The sequence below is a fragment of the Sciurus carolinensis genome, unplaced genomic scaffold, assembly GCF_902686445.1.
Source record: "Sciurus carolinensis unplaced genomic scaffold, mSciCar1.2, whole genome shotgun sequence".
Classification (NCBI taxonomy): Eukaryota; Metazoa; Chordata; class Mammalia; order Rodentia; family Sciuridae; genus Sciurus; species Sciurus carolinensis.
Window position 1 is genome coordinate 848,820 of NW_025920146.1, and position 18,080 is coordinate 866,899.

At 41.2% G+C, this 18,080-nt stretch overlaps 1 pseudogene; it reads right to left on the minus strand.

Annotated features, from left to right (window-relative positions):
* Nucleotides 1-7,642: 7,642 nt before the first annotated feature.
* LOC124974391 (ras-related protein R-Ras2-like) lies at nucleotides 7,643-15,689 on the minus strand (annotated as a pseudogene).
* Nucleotides 15,690-18,080: the final 2,391 nt, after the last annotated feature.

The window sequence follows — 18,080 nt, forward strand, 5'->3', positions numbered from 1 at the left end:
AGGACTTCAATTGATTGTTTGTTGTTGTTACATCATAAGGGATGCTGTAAATTTAATAACCTGTGTTGTTTCAATCTAATTGATAACAGAAATTACATTAAAAAAGAATTGGATTATCTCAAAGACATTGTAAAGAAGCTGCAACAAGATGATGGGGGTTGGGATGTATTAGATTAGTTAACCTCATGGCTACCAAATTTTACATGGCTCAAACAACTTTTCATTGGAGGATGTTTATGGACACTTCCCTTATTATGTTGTGCTTATTTTTCCAATGTCTGCCTTACTTTCTCCCTCCACCTTCCCTAAACAAAAGACAAGACATATCTATTCAGAAGGTCACACAAAACAAAAACTTGGAATTGTAGAGGTTCAGGTCATGAGAAATTACAGAAGAGTGTATCTCCTTTTAGTAAGCACACACCTCAGATGAGGAAGACCTTCTGTTTCTCTGCTTAGAAACATTCTGCAACTCCTCTGTCCTTGACCCATGAAGATGTTATCTTTTTATAAAAACATTTGGTACTAGTGGACTCTGAGAAGCAAGCAAGTATTATGATCTGCTAATGCACAAACTAACTGCACCAATGTAACCTGATATATCCCTGGAGTACAAATAAAATTGAACTGACTTTCACACAGAAGCCACTCCTTATTGTATGCCATCCTATATGCTTGCCTCTTTATTTGTTCACCACTTAACCTTTACAATCTCAATTGTGTAGGGAGGGCCCTCTGAAGTGTAGTGAGGGAGAACACACTAAATTTTGCTGGGAGGGAACATACAGGGAATCTCTCAGGGGTTTGGGGAGGGCACTCAAAGAAGTATCACAAGGAATCTCTGAATTTTATAGTTGTGGCTTTTGCATGAATGCAAAGGGATTTTTGGTAAATGGTTTTTGCTACCTGAGAGGCATAGAGTTTTTTGAGATTTGTTGAAAGACATTCTGAGCTTCGTATGGAGGACTCTTAATTAGGGTCTATAGGGAAGGTACATTTAAGTGAGTATTAAGAACTCACCAAGGTGTATAGAGATATATCTCTAAAGTGAGTAAGGAGAGATCTCTGAGATTAATGGGGAGAACAAGCTGAGATTTTAATGGATGGCTCTATGAGGTATGCAACAGAGCCCTCTGAATTATAAATGTAGGGCAATCTGAGAAATGTAGAGAGGCACTGTGTGGTGTTATTCTCTGAGTTGTATATGGATTGCTCAATGATGTGTGTAGGAAGGGTTTTTCAGGTGTATATGGATGACCCTCTGAGTTGTTTATGTAGGGTGTTTGATATAAGTTGGGCTGACTTTCTGAGATGTGTAGTTAGGTATCTGTGAGGTGTGTATGAAGGGGAGGAATCTCTAAGGTTTGTTGTTCAAGCTCTCTGAGGTATGTAGGGAGCTCTCCATTAGGTGTGCAGAAGGTATATTTGAGGTGTTATAAAGCACTTTTCCCTGTGTAGTACTGCAATCTGAGTTGTGCAGTGAGGGCCCTCTGAAGTGAATAGAGATATCCATCTGATATGAGTAGAGAGAACACACTAAGGTCTCTTTTAGGACAGTAAAATGAATCTCTGAGGTGTGTCAGTAAAACCCTCAAAGGTGAGTAGGGACAGTTTTTAAAGAGTAGTGAGATCTATCTGAGATGTGTAGGTAGGGTTTGCCAAATTGGGTAGCACAGGTCTTCTGAGGTTTGAAGTATTATCTCTGGCATTTTTAGGGAGTATACTCTGGTGCATAAGGAGGGCTTTCTGAGTTGTTTAGGTGTTGCTCAATGAAGTGTGGAGGAAGTGTCCTTAAGGTGTGTAAGGATGGAATTTTGAGTTCTATATGAAGGGTTCTTGATATGAGTAGGGAGAACATTTTTAGATGTGTAGGGAAATGTGTTTGAGGTCTGTAGGAAAAGTTCTCTGAGGTGTGAAGATGGGTTCTCTTTATTTTATAAGGAGGGCTCTATGAGTTGTGATGGGAGGACCCTCTGAAGGTGTAGGAGGGCTTTCTGAGTTTTGTAGTAGGGCTTACAGACATGAGTGGGAGTGATCAGTTAAGTGTCCCGACCCGCAGGACATCAACGCAGGATGGCAAACCTAAGAGAGAAGGAATGAAGGGACAAGAGACACAGGGAGTGAGAGCAAGACAGGAATTCTGATCAAGCGGCAAGTTTTTATTGTTCTCAAGGGTATTTATGCTGAGGGAATGAGGGGTATGATGAGACACAGGCTGGTTGGCTGTGTTTTTCTTTTGGGCTCCTGATAAGTTGCAAGTTCACGCCAGCCGGCCATAGGCAGAACTATCAGCTGGGAGTGGGGAGGGGGAGCGCTCCGGGAATCCATCAGCCTTCAGCTGCAGGGTGCCTGAGTCAGCTGCAGGGTGTTTGTGCAGGGGAGGCAACTGCAAAATGCTCCCTGGGCTGCTGCTTATCGTAAAGGTCAGAACGTCCTCAGAATGAGAACTTCTTCTTGGTCCCTGACAGTTAAGTACACCTCTTTGTGGTGTATATAGGAGAACAGTCAAAATAAATTTATGATAAGTGTACTGAAGGTTTTCTGATGTTAGTAGAAGGGCTCTCTGAGGTGTTTAGAGAGTGATTGAAAAGGAGTATAATGAGTACTCACTTAGGTCTGTAGGGATGTTTTTCTCAGGTGTGCAGGTACTTCTCTTGAGATGAGTAGTGAGGGCTATCTTCAATGTACCAGGAGGGCATTCTGAGATGAGTAGGTAGTGTTCTCTGATTTTTGTATGGAGCAAATTGAAAGCTGTGAAGGGAGAGTTAGGGGTAGTTTAAGGTCAATTTGAGGACTTTGGGTTTGGATTATGGTTAGATTTAGGATTAGCATTTGAATTATGGGGTTAGTGTTAGATTTAGGGGGTTAGTGTTAGGTTTAGGTTGTGGTTAGGGTCTGGATCATCATTTGAATTGTATTGGGAAGGCCTCTGTGATGAGTTAAACTGGCTCTCTGGGGTGTGTTGTAAAGATTTCCTGAGGTGAGTTCACAGGCTTTCTGAGGTGATTAGAGAGGGCTTCCAAAGGAGCATGGTGAGTATTCACTGAGGTCTATAAGGACAATTCTCTGAGTTGTGTAGGTACAGTTCTTAAGATGAGTAGTAATGACTTTCTTTGATGTGTTAGCAGGACATTAAGATGTGTATAGAGAGGGTTCTTTGAACTCTCAGAGCAAATAAGGAGGACCCTATGATGTGTGTGAGAGGGCTCCTTTACATGTGTTGGAGAGCATACTGAGGTGAGTTAGGAGACCTCCCAGAGGTGCAAAGGGAAGGAAATCTGTGAAGGATAGAAAGGGTTCACTGAGTTGTGTTTGGAAAGTCATTTGAGGTGAGTAGTGAGAGCTTTGTGAGATGAGTATGAAAGACAAACTGATGAAGAAGGGATTACACTATTAGGTTAGGGTTAGGGTTAGGGTTAGTGTTAGAGTTTAGAGTCAGGTTCAGGGTTATGGTCAGTGTCAGAGAGGGCTCTCTGATATGCAGGGAAGGCTTAGGGTTAAGTTCAGAGTCAGGGTCAGTATTTGCAGTTTATAGGGAAGGTCTCTGTGGTGAATTGAAAGGGTTTTCTGAGGTGTGCATTTAGGGCTGTCTGTCATCAGTTGATAGATATTCTGATGTGTTTAGAGTGTGGCTGCAAGGAAGTTTCATCAGTGGAATGGGCTTGCAAAGCTGTATAATTTATTCTCACTGAGGTATGCAGGGACACCTCCCTGAACTGTGTAGAGAATGCATTTATGGTGAATGGGCATTCTTTGATGTGTAAGGAGGGTACTCTGAGATGTTTTGGGAGGCACTTTAAGTTGATAGTTTGTGGCCACTGAGCTGTGTAGGGTGGGCACTATGATGCATGTAAGGGGTTTTATGGAATGAGTTTGAAGTCTCATAATGTGTGTGGGAGGGTTCCCTGAGATGAGCTGGAGGGCTTACAGTGGTTCATAGGGAGGGCACTCTGTGAATTATAGAAGGCCTATATAGAGGCCTTCTATAGAACTCTAAAGGAAGGCCTTTAGAGTTGAGGCATGAGAACTCTGTGAGATGAGTAGAGAAAACAATCTGATATAGAAGAAGGGTAATATGAGGTTAAGGTTAAGGTTAGCTTAGGGATAAGGATTTGGTCAAGGTCAGGGTCAGTGTCAGTATCAGGCTTTCTGTGTTATGTAGGGAGGGTTTATGGTTATGGTTAGAATGAGGGTTAAGTTCTGGGTGAGGGTCAGTATTTGTAATACATAGGGAAGGCCTCTGTTGTGAGTCAAAAAAATGTTCTCTTAGGTGTTTATTGAGGATTATGTGAGGTGAGTAGATGGGCTGAGGAGTTTAGAGAGTGCCTGAAATGAAATAGAGTTAGTAAAGATGATCTGGTTAGTAGTATAAGTTGTACTCACTGAGTTATGTTGGGATGACTGTCTAAGGTGTGTAGAGACTATTGTTGAGGTGAGTATGGAGGTCTTTAATGTGTAGGAAGATTACTCTTAGGTGTGTAGAGAGAGATCTCTGAGGTTGGTAGATTTTTGGCCTGTGATCTTGTAGAGGGGTTATATAAGTTGTGTAGGAGAGCACTATGATGTGTGTCAGATGGCTCTGCCATGTGAGTGGGCAATCCTTCTGATATGAGTTAGTAGAGCTCAATCAGTTGTAGAGGGCAGGTGTACTGAGATGAGTAGAAAGGATGCAGAAAGTTGTTTTCAAGGAATTTTATGTTTAGTAGTGGGAGCTCTGTGAGAGAAGTAGGGAGGAAAAACTGATAAAAAGGAAGGATCTTATAGAGTGTGGGGAGGACTATGTTGTGAGTAGGTCAGACTCACTGAAATGTATAGAGAAGCTCTCTGAACTTTGTAGTGTAGGTTGTCTGAGGTGTACAGTGAAGGCTCTTTGGAATGCATAGGGGTAGCACTCTAATATATGTAGGGAGGGCTCTCAATGGTATGCAAGGAGATTTTTATTAGGTGTTTAGAGAGACCTATGAATAGTGTATGACTGATTAGAAATGCTATCTCTGTTGTTCAGGGAGGGAACTCTGAAGTGAATAGTGAGATTTCTCTGATATGAGTAGGGAGAACAAACTGAGATGCAATGCGAGGGTTCTTTGAAGATAGTACAGAATATCTGAGGTGTTTGGGGAAAGCACTCAATGGAGTATAATGATGACTCTGTGATGTGTGTATGTATGATGCTTGGAGGTTAGTAGGAAGGGTTTTTGGTGAGCAGTTATGTCTATCTGAGTTGTGCATGTAGTATTTGCTGAGGTGTGTAGAATGGGCATTGTGAGGTTTGAAATAATGTCTTTCTGGTGTTCATATGAAATACTCAATTGCATATGGAGACCTTTCTGAGTTGTTTGGGTCTTGCTCAATGAAATGTGGAGGAAGCATTTCTAAGGTGTATATGGATGGCATTTTAAGGTGTGTAGGAAGGACTCTTGATGTAAGAAGTGTGGGGTTACATAGATGTGTTGGGGGTGAGTTTTCAGTATGTGGGAAATGTTCTTGGAGTTGTGAAGATGGGTTTTCTTCAAGGGAGAGCCCTCTGAAGGGCGTAGGAGAGCTTTATGAGGTTTGCAGGAAGGTTTCTTGCTATGAGAGGGAGTTCTCACCAAAGTAAGTTGGACTTTTTTGTGGTATATAGGAAAGGACTCTATGAGTTGTGTGGGAGGGCTATAAGATGTATGTCCAAAGGCCCCTTTACTTGGGTGGAAGGGCCATCTGAGGTGAGTTGGGATGGCTCAGAGTGTTGCAAATGGTGTGTGCACTGGAACTTATAGAAAGTATTGGGTGAGTTGGGTGTGGAGGGCCTTTTGAGCTGAATAGTGAGAGCTCAGTTGGATGAGTAGGGAGAACAAATTGATGTAGAAGGGATGGTACATTGAGGTTAGAGTTAGGGTTAGATCTAGGATTAGCATGTAGGGTCAGGAACAGGGAGAACTCTCTGTAGTATGTAGGGTGGGATTAGGTTTATGCTTAGGGTTAGGGTTATGGTTAGTTTCAGGGTAAGTGTCAGTATTGTGGGGTATAGGAAAGGTCATTGTGGAAAGTCAAAAGAGTTCTCTGAGGAGTGTTATTGCAGGCTCTTTGAGGTGGTCATAGAGGGCTTGCAAAGAAGTATAGTTAGTGGAGGTGCTTTCAAAGAAGTACAGTTTGTACTCTGTGAGTTACATAGGAACATCTCCCTGAGGTGTGTAGGGACAGCTCTTGAGGTGAGTATGGTGGTACACTTTGATTTATTTATTTGTTTATTTATTCATTGTGATAGCAGATCAACTTTAATTTCAGCACCTGAATATATCCAAGGATATGCTCTATAAAGGTTATGGGACTGTTATACACATTCAATAAAGTGACAACTGTGCAATACCTCTTAGTATCTCAAAATCAGGAACATACTTTTGATTTGTTTAAACACAATCCACAGAACTAAAAACAAAATCAGAAGCTATCCACAGTTATACTAATTGTCAATTACAAATTTCACAATTAATACTTGATATAACAGTCAATATATAGCAGGGGACACTGAAGTTGATTTCAGAGCCTCATCCAGTTGTATACAATTGGGAAAGTTTCTTGAATGGAAATAAAACTGGCCAAAGATAGATACAACCAGGATCACACCAGCAAGTAAAATTTCTACCACAGTTTCTGTAGTTTCCACTGTTTTCCTTTGTCAGTTAAAAGTGAACAGTGAGAATTAAATACTTATCTTTACTTATACACAAGGTATGCTGTGAAAGCATATTTGTTTACAAACATATAAAAATAATTGTTAACTAGTTTGATAAGAAAATAATGTGCAAAAGAATATAGCAAAAACACGAATCATTTCTTACTCTGGAAAGATCAATTCCATATTTTATATTACAGCAAACAAAAATAAGTTTAGTTTTTTTGAATCCCTTAACAAGAAATATTTGTAAAGGAAGATAGAGAAAAATTATTCATTCTTACCCTTAACATGATTGTGAAAAGAGTTAAATTAAGAAACCAAGTACACATTGAGATGCCAAAGTCCAGAGTGGGCCCAACTACTTGGACACATAGAACACTATCATCTTCAAGAGGAGGAGTAATAACAGGCCTGATAAGTAGATTTTAAACCGTATGTACAATAGGCATTTTGGTATTTTGACCACTGGAAAACAAAAGCTATAGTATCAAGAAAAATCTGAGATGTCTCACTTTTGTGTATTTAAGTTGACATCAAAAATTTTAAAGACAGGCAAAAAAATTCACATTTTTTAAAAGAAAAACCTCCCTATGCTTCTATTTAGAGTAAGTGTAGGTAACATGGTTCCAGAAGTTAAAAATTATTTCACAACCTATAACTTCAGTTTTGCAAACAGCTTACATTTCAAAACTAATTCATCCCTATTAAAATGTAAGCCCTTAAAAAAGGAATGTGTCTGTACATGCATACATGTATTTAAAAAGAATCAGATAATCTTTGAAGCAGCCTTAGTGTTTCCTTTAAATTGATCTGGAAAGAACCATTATATTAGCTTCATGGAAAGGAGTAGCCAGGTTCTTGGTATAAGGCTAAATTGGTGATCATTTGTCTAAGGCTAGAAAGGTACCAGCATGATGTAAACCATAAGGATAGAAGGAGATGAGGGTTTTTCCTGGTAGTTGGTAGCTAAAATTCAAGGGATTCTTAGAAAATGACACAATGGCAGGCTTTCTTGTCTTTTTTCTTTCCGAGTTGGTTCTGGTGAAGGAGTACATTCTTACTCTTGAAATTTTCTTACAGCCTGGACAAGTTCATGAAAAACTTGATCTAATTCATCCTAATCTTGGCGGATGCCTCCATGTATGTTACTTTAAGTTGTCATGCTAACAGCTGTCCTCCCTCCTGTGTTACCTGTCTTTGATGATCCAGATCTGCTTTATTACCAATTAAAATCATTGGAAATTCATCACAATCCTTTATTCTGAGAATCTGTCTTTGAAACTTATAGATTTCTTCAAAACTGCCTCTGTCTGTGACTGAGAAGAACAACAGGAAGCCCTCGCCAGTCGTCATATACTTTTCTCTCATAGCACCAAACTCTTCTTGTCCAGCTGTATCTAAAATATCTAGCCAGGCTGCTCTGTCATCTATCACACAATGATTTGTGTAGAAATCTTCAATTGTTGGATCATAATCTGTTACAAAATAGAAATGTATGAACTGGATGGTGAGCGCTGACTTAACCACGCCACCTCCACTGCCTGCCTACCCTAGTCCCAGCTTATGGGACTTGTGTGGATGGCGGGCTGCAGGTGAGTAGTCTAGTGGTGGAACACTGGAAGCTGCTGGGAAGGATTCTCAGTGTGGCAGCGTGGGTCCCTGGATGGCCAGGTGCCGCCATAGGCCCAGAGGAGTGAAGTGAGTTCAGGGATTAGGGGCTGCAGCAGCGAGGTGTGCACTCTTCTATGCTTCTCTGCATCGCCTGCTGAACAGCAGCCTCCAGCACCTCTACCATACACTTTGATTTATATGAAGGTTATACTGAGGTATGTAGAGTAGGCTCTTTTGAGTTTGGTAGCATGCCGCCTGTTAGCTGTGTTGTGTGAGTTCTATGAAACATGTAGGATAGTTCTATGATGTGCATTAGAGGGCTATAAGACATGAGTTTGAGGGTCTTCTCAGATGAGTTGGGAGGGTTCACTCAGGTGTATACATAGTGTGTGCTGGGTTGAGTAGAAAGGGCTTAGTGAGTTGTTTGTAGGGCCTTTTGAAGTGAGTAGTGAGAGCTCTCTTAGATAAATAAGGAGGACAACTAGATATAGAAGGGAGGGCCCCAGGAGGTGTGGAGGGCATTCCACATAGTCTGAAGTTAGAACTTGCTAAGATGAGTAGGATGAACTCTCTGAGCTTTGTTGTGTAGGTACTCTGAGGTGTGTAGTGAGGACTCATTGAAATGCAGAGGGATGGCACTCTGGTGAGTGTACAGAGGGCTTTCAGAGGTGTGGAGGGAGGTCTCTGTTATTTGTGCAGAGGGATATATCCAGGGAATAGGAGGACTATATTACTCAAAAGAAATGCTATCTCAGTTGTATAGGGAGGGCCCTCTGAAGTGAATAGTGAAATCTCTCTGATATGAGTAGGGAGAACATTCTGAAGTTTGATGGGAGGAATCCTTGAGGATAGCAGAATCTCTGAGGCGTTTTTGGAGGACACTCAGAAGAGTATCATGGGAACTCTCTGATATTTGTAGTTATGGCTCTCAGTTGAATATGGAGGGCTTTTTGGTGAGTAGTAAGGGCTGCATGAGATGTCTATGTAAGTTTTTCTTGAGATATTTTGAAAGGGCATTCTGATATTTGTATGGAAGTGTCCCTGAGATTTCTAGGGAGGACTCTTGATTGCAACATATAGGGAGGGGGCTCTGAGGTAAGTGTTAAGAATTTGCTGAGGTGTGTAATGATGGAACTCTAAGGTGAGTAAGAATAGATCTCTGAGATAAATAAGGAAGGCAAACTGAACTGTGAAAGGAGGGCTCTAGGAGGTGTGTAACAGGGACCTCTGAATTAAGGGCATTCTGAGGTATGTAGAGGTGCAGTGTTTTGTGTGTAGTATTAGTTTTTGAGTTGTATAGGGTTGGTAAATGTGTGTAGGAAGGGTTTCTAAGATGTGTGTGTGTGTGTGTGTGTGTGTGCCCTCTGAATTGTGTAGAAAGTGTACTTGATGCGAGTAGGTAGGGCTCTGAGCTATATGGAGAGGTGACTGTGAAGTGTATAGGAAGAGGAAGGGATCTCTGAGATGTGAAGGAAGGGCTTTCTATGGTTTGTCATACACATGCTCTGAAGAGTTTAAGGAGGCCTTTATTAGGTGTGCAGGAGGAATCTATGAGTGGTGTAGGAGGGCTTTTACCTGCATACAACTGCTATCTGTGTTGCTTAGTTAGAGCCCTCTGAAGTGAATAGGTGGATCAATTTGATATGACAAGATAGAATATACTGATGTGTAATGGGAGTGTTCTTTGAGGATAGTAGAGGCTATCTCTGAAGTGTTTAGGGTAGTCATTCAACAGAGTATTCCAAGGGCTCTCTGAGGTGTGTCACTTCAACACTCAGAGGTGAGTAGGGAGGGCATTTTAGTGAGTAGTGTGTTCTATCTGTGTTGTGGAGGAATTTGATTTGCTGAGGTTTGTAGCATGGACATTGTGAGGTTTGAATTAACATCTCACTGGCATTTGTAGGGAGTACTCTCTAGGGTGTAGAGGGAGGGATTTCTGAGTTAAGTGTTGCTCAATGAAGTGTGGAAGAAGTGTCCCTAAAGTGTGTAAGGATGGAATTTTCAATTGTGTAGGTAGGACTCCTGATGTGAGTAGGTAGGGGTTACTTAAATGTGGATGGAAGTGAGTTTGAGGTTTGTAGGAACGGTTCTCTGAGTATAAAGGCAGGTTCTCTTTGTTATGTAGGGTGTGCTCTCTGAAGGGTGTAGGAGGGTTTTATGAGATTTGCAGAAAGGCTTATTGGTGAGTGTAAGTGCTAAGAGAGTAAAAGGGCTATTTACTGTATATAGAAAAGACCTCTGAGATAAGTCAAAAGTGTTCTCTGAGGTTTGTACTGTATGCTCTCTGAGGTATTTAGAGTAGGCTTGCAAAGAAGTATAATTAGTATAAAGGGGTTTTGCACACTTGCTGTCCAGAATCTAAACAGAAAAATGTGGTTAATCCTGCCTGGGATTGGCTGTGGAGAGGAGGGTTCCTCTCAGTGCCTCACTCTGAGGCCCCAGTCACAACACTATTCCTTGGGTACCAAAAATTCCACCACTGTTTGCCATGTTCCTTCTGCAGAATAAGCCGGACCTCAGTCCTCTGCTATTCCTAGCACAAAGGGTGGAACCTGGGGTTTGCATATTCATTCTCTAAACAGTCTCTGAGCTGACCACTCTTGAGGAAGTAGCCCTCATTTGACCCAAAGACCATTCAATTCATTCTTTGAAATCATTCCTCTTTGATATCTGGCTGGAGATTTTCATGCCAACAGAAGGTCAGAAGTCCATCATCAGTAACATTCTGTGCCCCCCATCTGCCTAAACTCATACTGGCTTGAATAATTTTCTGACAATAATAGAAGGTCAGGAGGGCTGGGTGTTTATACAGATTTCTAAATAATAGGCCAAGTGCCTGACAATGGTAGATTCTTCACATACATTTGAGCCAAGAATAAACCTAACCACTTATAGCCTAACTACCTCAGGTGCAGGACCCACTATGTCCACCTAAGAGATCTCTGTTCTGTTTACATACAGGTCAGGAACTCTCCTAAATTCAGGCCACAAATTCCTTCCCAAGTGTGGAAACTCTTTCCTGAGGTTTCAGAGAAGCATGGTCTAAGGCAGAGAACTTCCTTACAGGGGAGGAGACAGCCTACAGGGAAGACCAGAGCAGTTCATAACCAGCTCTATGAGACCAGGCCTAGGTAAATACTCCTAGGGTTCATCTTATTGGTTTTCTAAACAACCAGGCAGGATTCTTTTCTGAAGACCCTCCTTTACACATAGATGACTGAGGTTCAGAGTAATACCCAACTGTTTAAAATCAAACCAGGAGATGGCCATGTTCCAGATCTTGGAGGTGGTACAAATCATTTACACAACAGCTCCAGAATCTTCGTGGAACTGACCTAATTTTAGCAGGAATACAAAAATCCATGGATATATGTGGTTTCCCTTTCTGCAGACAAGGTTCAGGTAATCTACAAGCTCTGTAGGATGAGTGCTGGGAAGATTTCAAATACACAGTATACATCCAGTGATTAATCTATGGCATCTTCTCCCTACTTTGGGGAATCCAAAAGGAATATTTTAACACAGAAGCAGTAGTCTGAATGTCAAGGGAAAACAGAACAAAAGATTTTCCCTTCTTATTCTCAGGGGATATCACTCACATGCACATACACACACACACACACACACACACACACACACACACTCAAATATATATATATAACCCCCCCACACACACCACAAACACACACACACACACACACACACACACACACAAACACCTGTTTAGTGTGGGATTATCAAAATGGGAATCTGAGGTGAGGGCTAGCCTCCACTCATTTGCAATGGCCTTTCCTGTCTCACCTCTGGTCTCGTTGGGAAAAATCACCAGAGTTGTTGGAACCCGGCATTGATCCAGTTCTTCTACACTCAGGAAAGGTCCCTCCTCATAGTTTTCCTAATACCTGTGTATCCACAGATCAGTAAGCAATAAAAACTCTTGGCTCTGAACTTGCTGTCCCAAAAAAATGAGCAAAATAGGCCTGTACCTGGACTGTGAGTGCCTAGGTACTTGGTTCCAGGTTGTGTGTTCCATTGCCAAGGAAAAGAGGTCACTTCCTTCAGGACCTTTAAACTGAGGCCCTTTAACATGTAAGACATTTAAAAAGTTCCCATGCAAGGTAGAATGCTCTCATCTCCCCCTGACATATGCACAAGTGGACAAAGTTACACTGACATACACTGTATCAGGTCCCCAAACAGGTCTAGTGTAGCAAGCTCCCCTTGGTTCAGACCTATTCCCTCTTTCTGCCCATGTGTGTGGTCCTGAAGAAGTCATTATGCATTGCAGGGCCCTCATAGCTTTCTCACATCTCCAGGGATTTTTCTAGCATCTGCTTTGAAGTTGTTAGCAGATGTATCAGCCCATACATAAATGTACTCCATGTGAAAATCTAACACTAGTGTCATTTGTTGCAATGCACAAACATACATTTGAGAAAAAACAAGAAGGTGAAGAACAGAGAATGACATACAAATATATTATGACATGAGTTCCACCATGAAAGAGAGGAAGTGAGCTCCTCTCTTGGCCATGTTTCCACACTGCACCAATGGAAGTTTTCAATGGCTGATTTACAGAGATAGCCTCCCCATGATATAGACCTGAAAATGGTTCTTATGCAATGTAGAATTGTCTAAATTTCTCTTCCCATTGTATAATGTGGTTATACTACAAGGGACCCCAACAACCACAGCATTCCAGTGCCAAAGTCCTGTAGCTCCCTGCCCTTTTAGTGAATCTACATTTGCATTTGGTTTCAAAGAAACATAAATCAGCAAGGGTCATGAGGTTTTATTTTGAAGGTGGAGTCATGGAATGTCTTGTTTCTATCTGGCTCCATATACTGGGAGCATAAAGCACTATTGGGATTCTAGAACTTTGTAGATTAACTTGGTGTGGCAGCTTGCAGATGCTGGGGGACACTTTGATGTGGTAAGGAGCAGTAATTTCTGTACTTCCATTTCTAAGTGCCTCATGTAGGTGAAAATATTTTTGTTACAAAATTCACTGTTGCACATGTTATATCAAGAAGCAAGGATGGTGTTAATTGGTCAAGAGTTTGCCCAATAGCACGGTCATAACCATAGGAGAGAATTTCATTTTCTCCATGTCTTTAGGGAAAGACTACATTGCTTCTCTCAGAGTAGCACCAAGCCACATCCTTTTGTTTTGTGTGTAGTTGAAGACAGAGTTTTCTCCTATACTTCCAGCTAAAATTTGGAAAGAAGGCCCCAGCAGTAAAAACAAAGAAGCATCTCAGAAGGCAACATTGTTTATATACCTAAGGCTACTGGAGCAGAGAGAAAGACAGACAATATAGTTTTGAGGACTGACAAGGGAATAGGAAACCACTCCTTGAAAAGGATACTCACTAACCAACCAAATTCATTTTCACTCAGTGGCCTGTACTCATTGTTGAATGGAACACAAAGTAATATCTTTCCATTCCCCTAAGGAACTTCAAACATTAAGTAACAATTACAGGAGACTCAGGACAATCTTTCTTGTGCACATGGAGCTAAGTTGTTGTTCAACACCTTCACACCAAAGGTGAGAGACAGATGATAGTCAAGTTGCCTGAAAAGACTTAAAAATCAACATATATATGCACAATTGCTCCTGTGGGAAAGTTCCCAGGATAGGGCATTTCTAGCTTCTTTTGTGTTCTTTGAAATTTACTGAGGAATAACAAATGTGGATGAATCAATGGAGTGAAGACATGGAACTATGAATACTTCTGGATTTGGTACACACTGAGGCTCCAGTGAATTTGAAAAGAGTAAATGGTCCCTGAGTAAATGGTTCCATCTGCCCCTCCTCAGATCCTTGTATTGGCACCTTTGCACTCAGGACATAGTGATCCTCATACAGAGATCCTCGGACTTAGGATCACTTGACTGACCTCAGGTGCAAGCCTGCAGCTCAGATCTGAAGAGCTAAATCACCAGTGGCAGGGATCCTTGTGTATGGTTGAGGAATTGTTCCATGCAGTTGCTTTATTGGTAATGGGATTCTCCCAGAGAAATGGGACAGAGACCATGCTTTTTACATGACTTGATCAGTTGCTTCCTACACCATTTCAGTTATTGGGCATGTTTTGACCCTTTAGTTTATAATGGAACCTGCTGGGAATTTGAACCATGGACTCAAGGGGGTTCTCTGTCTTATCTCTCTGCTTGCTCCCAAGTAAGGCTCACTAGGAGCAACCCTGGACTTGGGGGAATTCTCTAACACCTGTAGGTGTTTCTCCTCCTCCTTCACATGCCCTCTCCACAGCCAATTCTGGCCTCATCCATTCCAAGATTTCAGTGATGACTCAGAACTGAAGTCATGAGGGTTGTGGTAATTCTGTGGCATTGAAAATTGAGACCCATTCTCATCATTTGCTTGTGTTACAGGTGCTGCCCACATACTTGTGGTACCAGTTGACCTTCATTTTCTTTGTGAAATACTTCACGAAGCATGGATGCAGGATATACTCTGGAATGTACAGTATATTTAGGAGAGAGGTGAACCCTCCTGTAGATGACAGAAAAACACAGATCTCATAAATTAAAGTGATAGGTAGTCTGGCACTGCAATTAGCATTGGTAAACTCTAAGAAGAGTCATTACACCAAGAGCTGTAGGATTTGGGTCACCAGAACTTTCAGGCATTGCTGGAAAGACATGTGAGACCCACTTTTGAAGATGATGTGCCAGTGCTTTCTAAGGCAGTAGAAGTCTAATTTATGACCAGTGTCCCCATAATTTGTCTGCATTTGGAAAAGTGCTCTGAGAAAGCATGTCAAACCAAACTATGGTGCCTCATACGAATTAACTGAAAAATAATTATACACTGGTAAGGTGTGGCTGGAGAAGGTGAGTCATTAGGGTATATGTTTGGTTAGCTGAACTTAGTCTCTGCTCCTTGATAAGATACATTGAGCCTCTTCTATCCACCACACTTTTCTGCTGTGATGTTCAGCCTCAACTCAAGAGCTGAAGAAAGAAGCCTGATATGTGTGAACTGAGACCTCAGAAACCATGAGCTCACAAATAAAATTTCCACCTCTAATTGTTTGTCAGATCTTTTAATCACAGCAGAAAAAAGCTGACTAAAACATCTGAGTAGCTTACATGTCCTCAATATCCTCTGCATATCCTTATAGCCTACCCATTTAGTAGTCTAAATGACCTTAGTAATCAATATGAAATGCATACCCTTGATGACCAGAGTAGCCTCTATGACCTGAGTAACTTCTATTATCAGTTCAGTATTTATGACCTGAATAGTCTCTATTGCCTGGGTCCCTCTTATGACCTGAGTATACTTTATGACAAGAGCAGCCTAAGCCTCCTATGTAGCCTCCATTACCTGAGTTACCTCCGTGGCCTGAGAAGCCTCCATGGCCTGTGTAGTCTCTGTCATTTGCCACATCTCTATGGCTGATTTCCCACTTTGACCTAAGTATAATCAATGACCTGCTTAGTCTCTAGGATCTGAGTAGCCCCTATTACCTCTGTAGTGCCTAATGATTGAGTACCTTCCACTGCCCACACCCCCTCTAAGACATAAGTGGAATAGGTGAACTGCTTAGCCTTTATGACCTGTGAAACCACTGACTTTGAGCACTCTAAAGAGTATAGTCTATGGTCTGAAGAACGTTGATCAGTTATGTATATTCTATGACCTGTGTACTCCTTATGACTTGAGAAGCATCTAAACTTATGTAGCCACTGTAACCCGTGTCTATTTTATATCATGTATAGTCAAAATAACCTTAGTATCTTCTGTGACCTGCATAGCCTTAATGCCCTGAGTAGTCTGAATTAACGTAATGTCTGCTCTGACCTCAGTAACCACTATTATCTTCATGTTCTATATGGCCTGAGTAGCCTTGGTATACTGAATAATATCTCAACTTTCATTTTGTTTATCACCTGAGTTGCTCTTAAAATTGCAAGGCCTTTATTTCCTGAGTAGCCTAAATGTATGACTTTAGTAACCTAAATGATCTTTCTTAATAGCCCCTATGACCTGCCTAGACTTTATGACCTGTATATCCTCCATCAACTTAGTGTATATGACTATGACCTGAGTAACTTCTCTTGTTTGCATATGCCCTATGACCTGAGTAGCATCTATGATCTGTGTAGTCTTTATGTCATATTTTGCCTGAATCACTTGTATAGGCTCTAAGGCCTGAATAGTCTCTATGAACTTTGCAGATTCTGTAACTGGCATGGTCTTAATCAGTCCAGAAACAATTTTGCTCTGAGTATCCTTCAGGACACATGTAGCTTCTAAGATCAAATAGTCCCTATGACTTGCATAGCACTTGTGGCCTAAAATGCCTTTCTCTCTCTCTCTCTCTCTCTCTCTCTCTCTCTCTCTCTCTCTCTCTCTCTCTCTCTTTGCTTACCTCTATGAATGGAGTAGACAGTATGAACTGAGTGATCTGTATGACCAGCATGAGCTCTAAGACTTTGAAGTCAGTAAACCTGCATAGGTTCTATAGTCTGCAGAGCCACAAGGATCTGTATAGCCTCTATGACCTGATTAGCCTCTATGGCTATGAAACCACTGTGACCTCTGTCACCTTTATGATCTGAGTAGCCTAAATTATTTCTGTATTCTCTGATCTCAGTAGCCACTAAGACCTATGTAGCTTTTGTGTTCAGAATAGACACTCTGAGTTGTGTAGCTTAAATGGTATTAGTAGTCTCTATGATCTGTGACTCTGTGGCTCAAGTAGCCTAAATAACCTCAGTAATTTGTAAGACTTGTGAAGACTCTATGGCCCAGGTAGATTCAATGACTTGAGTTACCTCTCCAATCTGTCGATTCTCTATGACATCAGTAGCTCATATAACCTGTGAATCCTTTATTCCCTGAGTATCTTCTCTGTCCTGAATAGCATTTAATACCTTCATAGCCTAAATTACTTCAGTAGTCCCTATAACCTCAGTAGTCACTAATAATTTCACTGCCAGTATGGACTAATTAGCCTCTCTGCACTGTGTAGCCTCTGTGGAATGTACATTCTATATCATCTAAAGAATCTGTATGACCAATTTGGCCTTTACAATCAGAACCTCTATTTCCTGCCTAGCCTGTATGGCCTTATTAGTTTAAATGGCCTTAGCATTCCAATGAGCATGTAGACTCTATGACCTGTGTAGGATCTACATCCTGTGTAGGCTCTATTTTCTGTCTAGACTCTAAGACCTGAGTAGTCTCTGTGATATTTCTGACCTCTGTGTCTACTATAGCCTCTATAAATCTCATAGACATTATCATCTCCATATGCTTTATGGCCCAGTTTACGAGATTACCTAAAAAGACACTATGCCCAGTAACTCCATGGCTTGAGTAGCCTCTATTTACCTGTGTAGCCTTTATGGCCTATGTAACCAAAATAATTTTAGTACCCCCTATGACAATTGGAATCTCCATTATCAGCATAGCTTTTATTTCTTTTATTACCTCTATGACCTCTCCAAATTTTATGGACTCAAAAGCCTAAATAAACCTAGTAGCTCTAACATTCTGCATAGGCTCTATGGCATGAATTGCCTCTATGACCTGAATTATCTGTATTTTGTGCAAAACCTCTATGCCATGAGCCTTTATGGCCTCTTTAGTTTTTATGACTTGCATAGCATCTAATTCTTGAATAGTCTCAATCACCTGTGCAATCTCTATAACCTGCATAAACTTAATGGCCTGAGTAGTTTAAATGATCACAGTATCTTATCTAACCTCTGAAACTACTACAGTCTTTGTAATTACTGTGGTCTTAGTAGCCTCTATGCCCTGTGTAGCCTC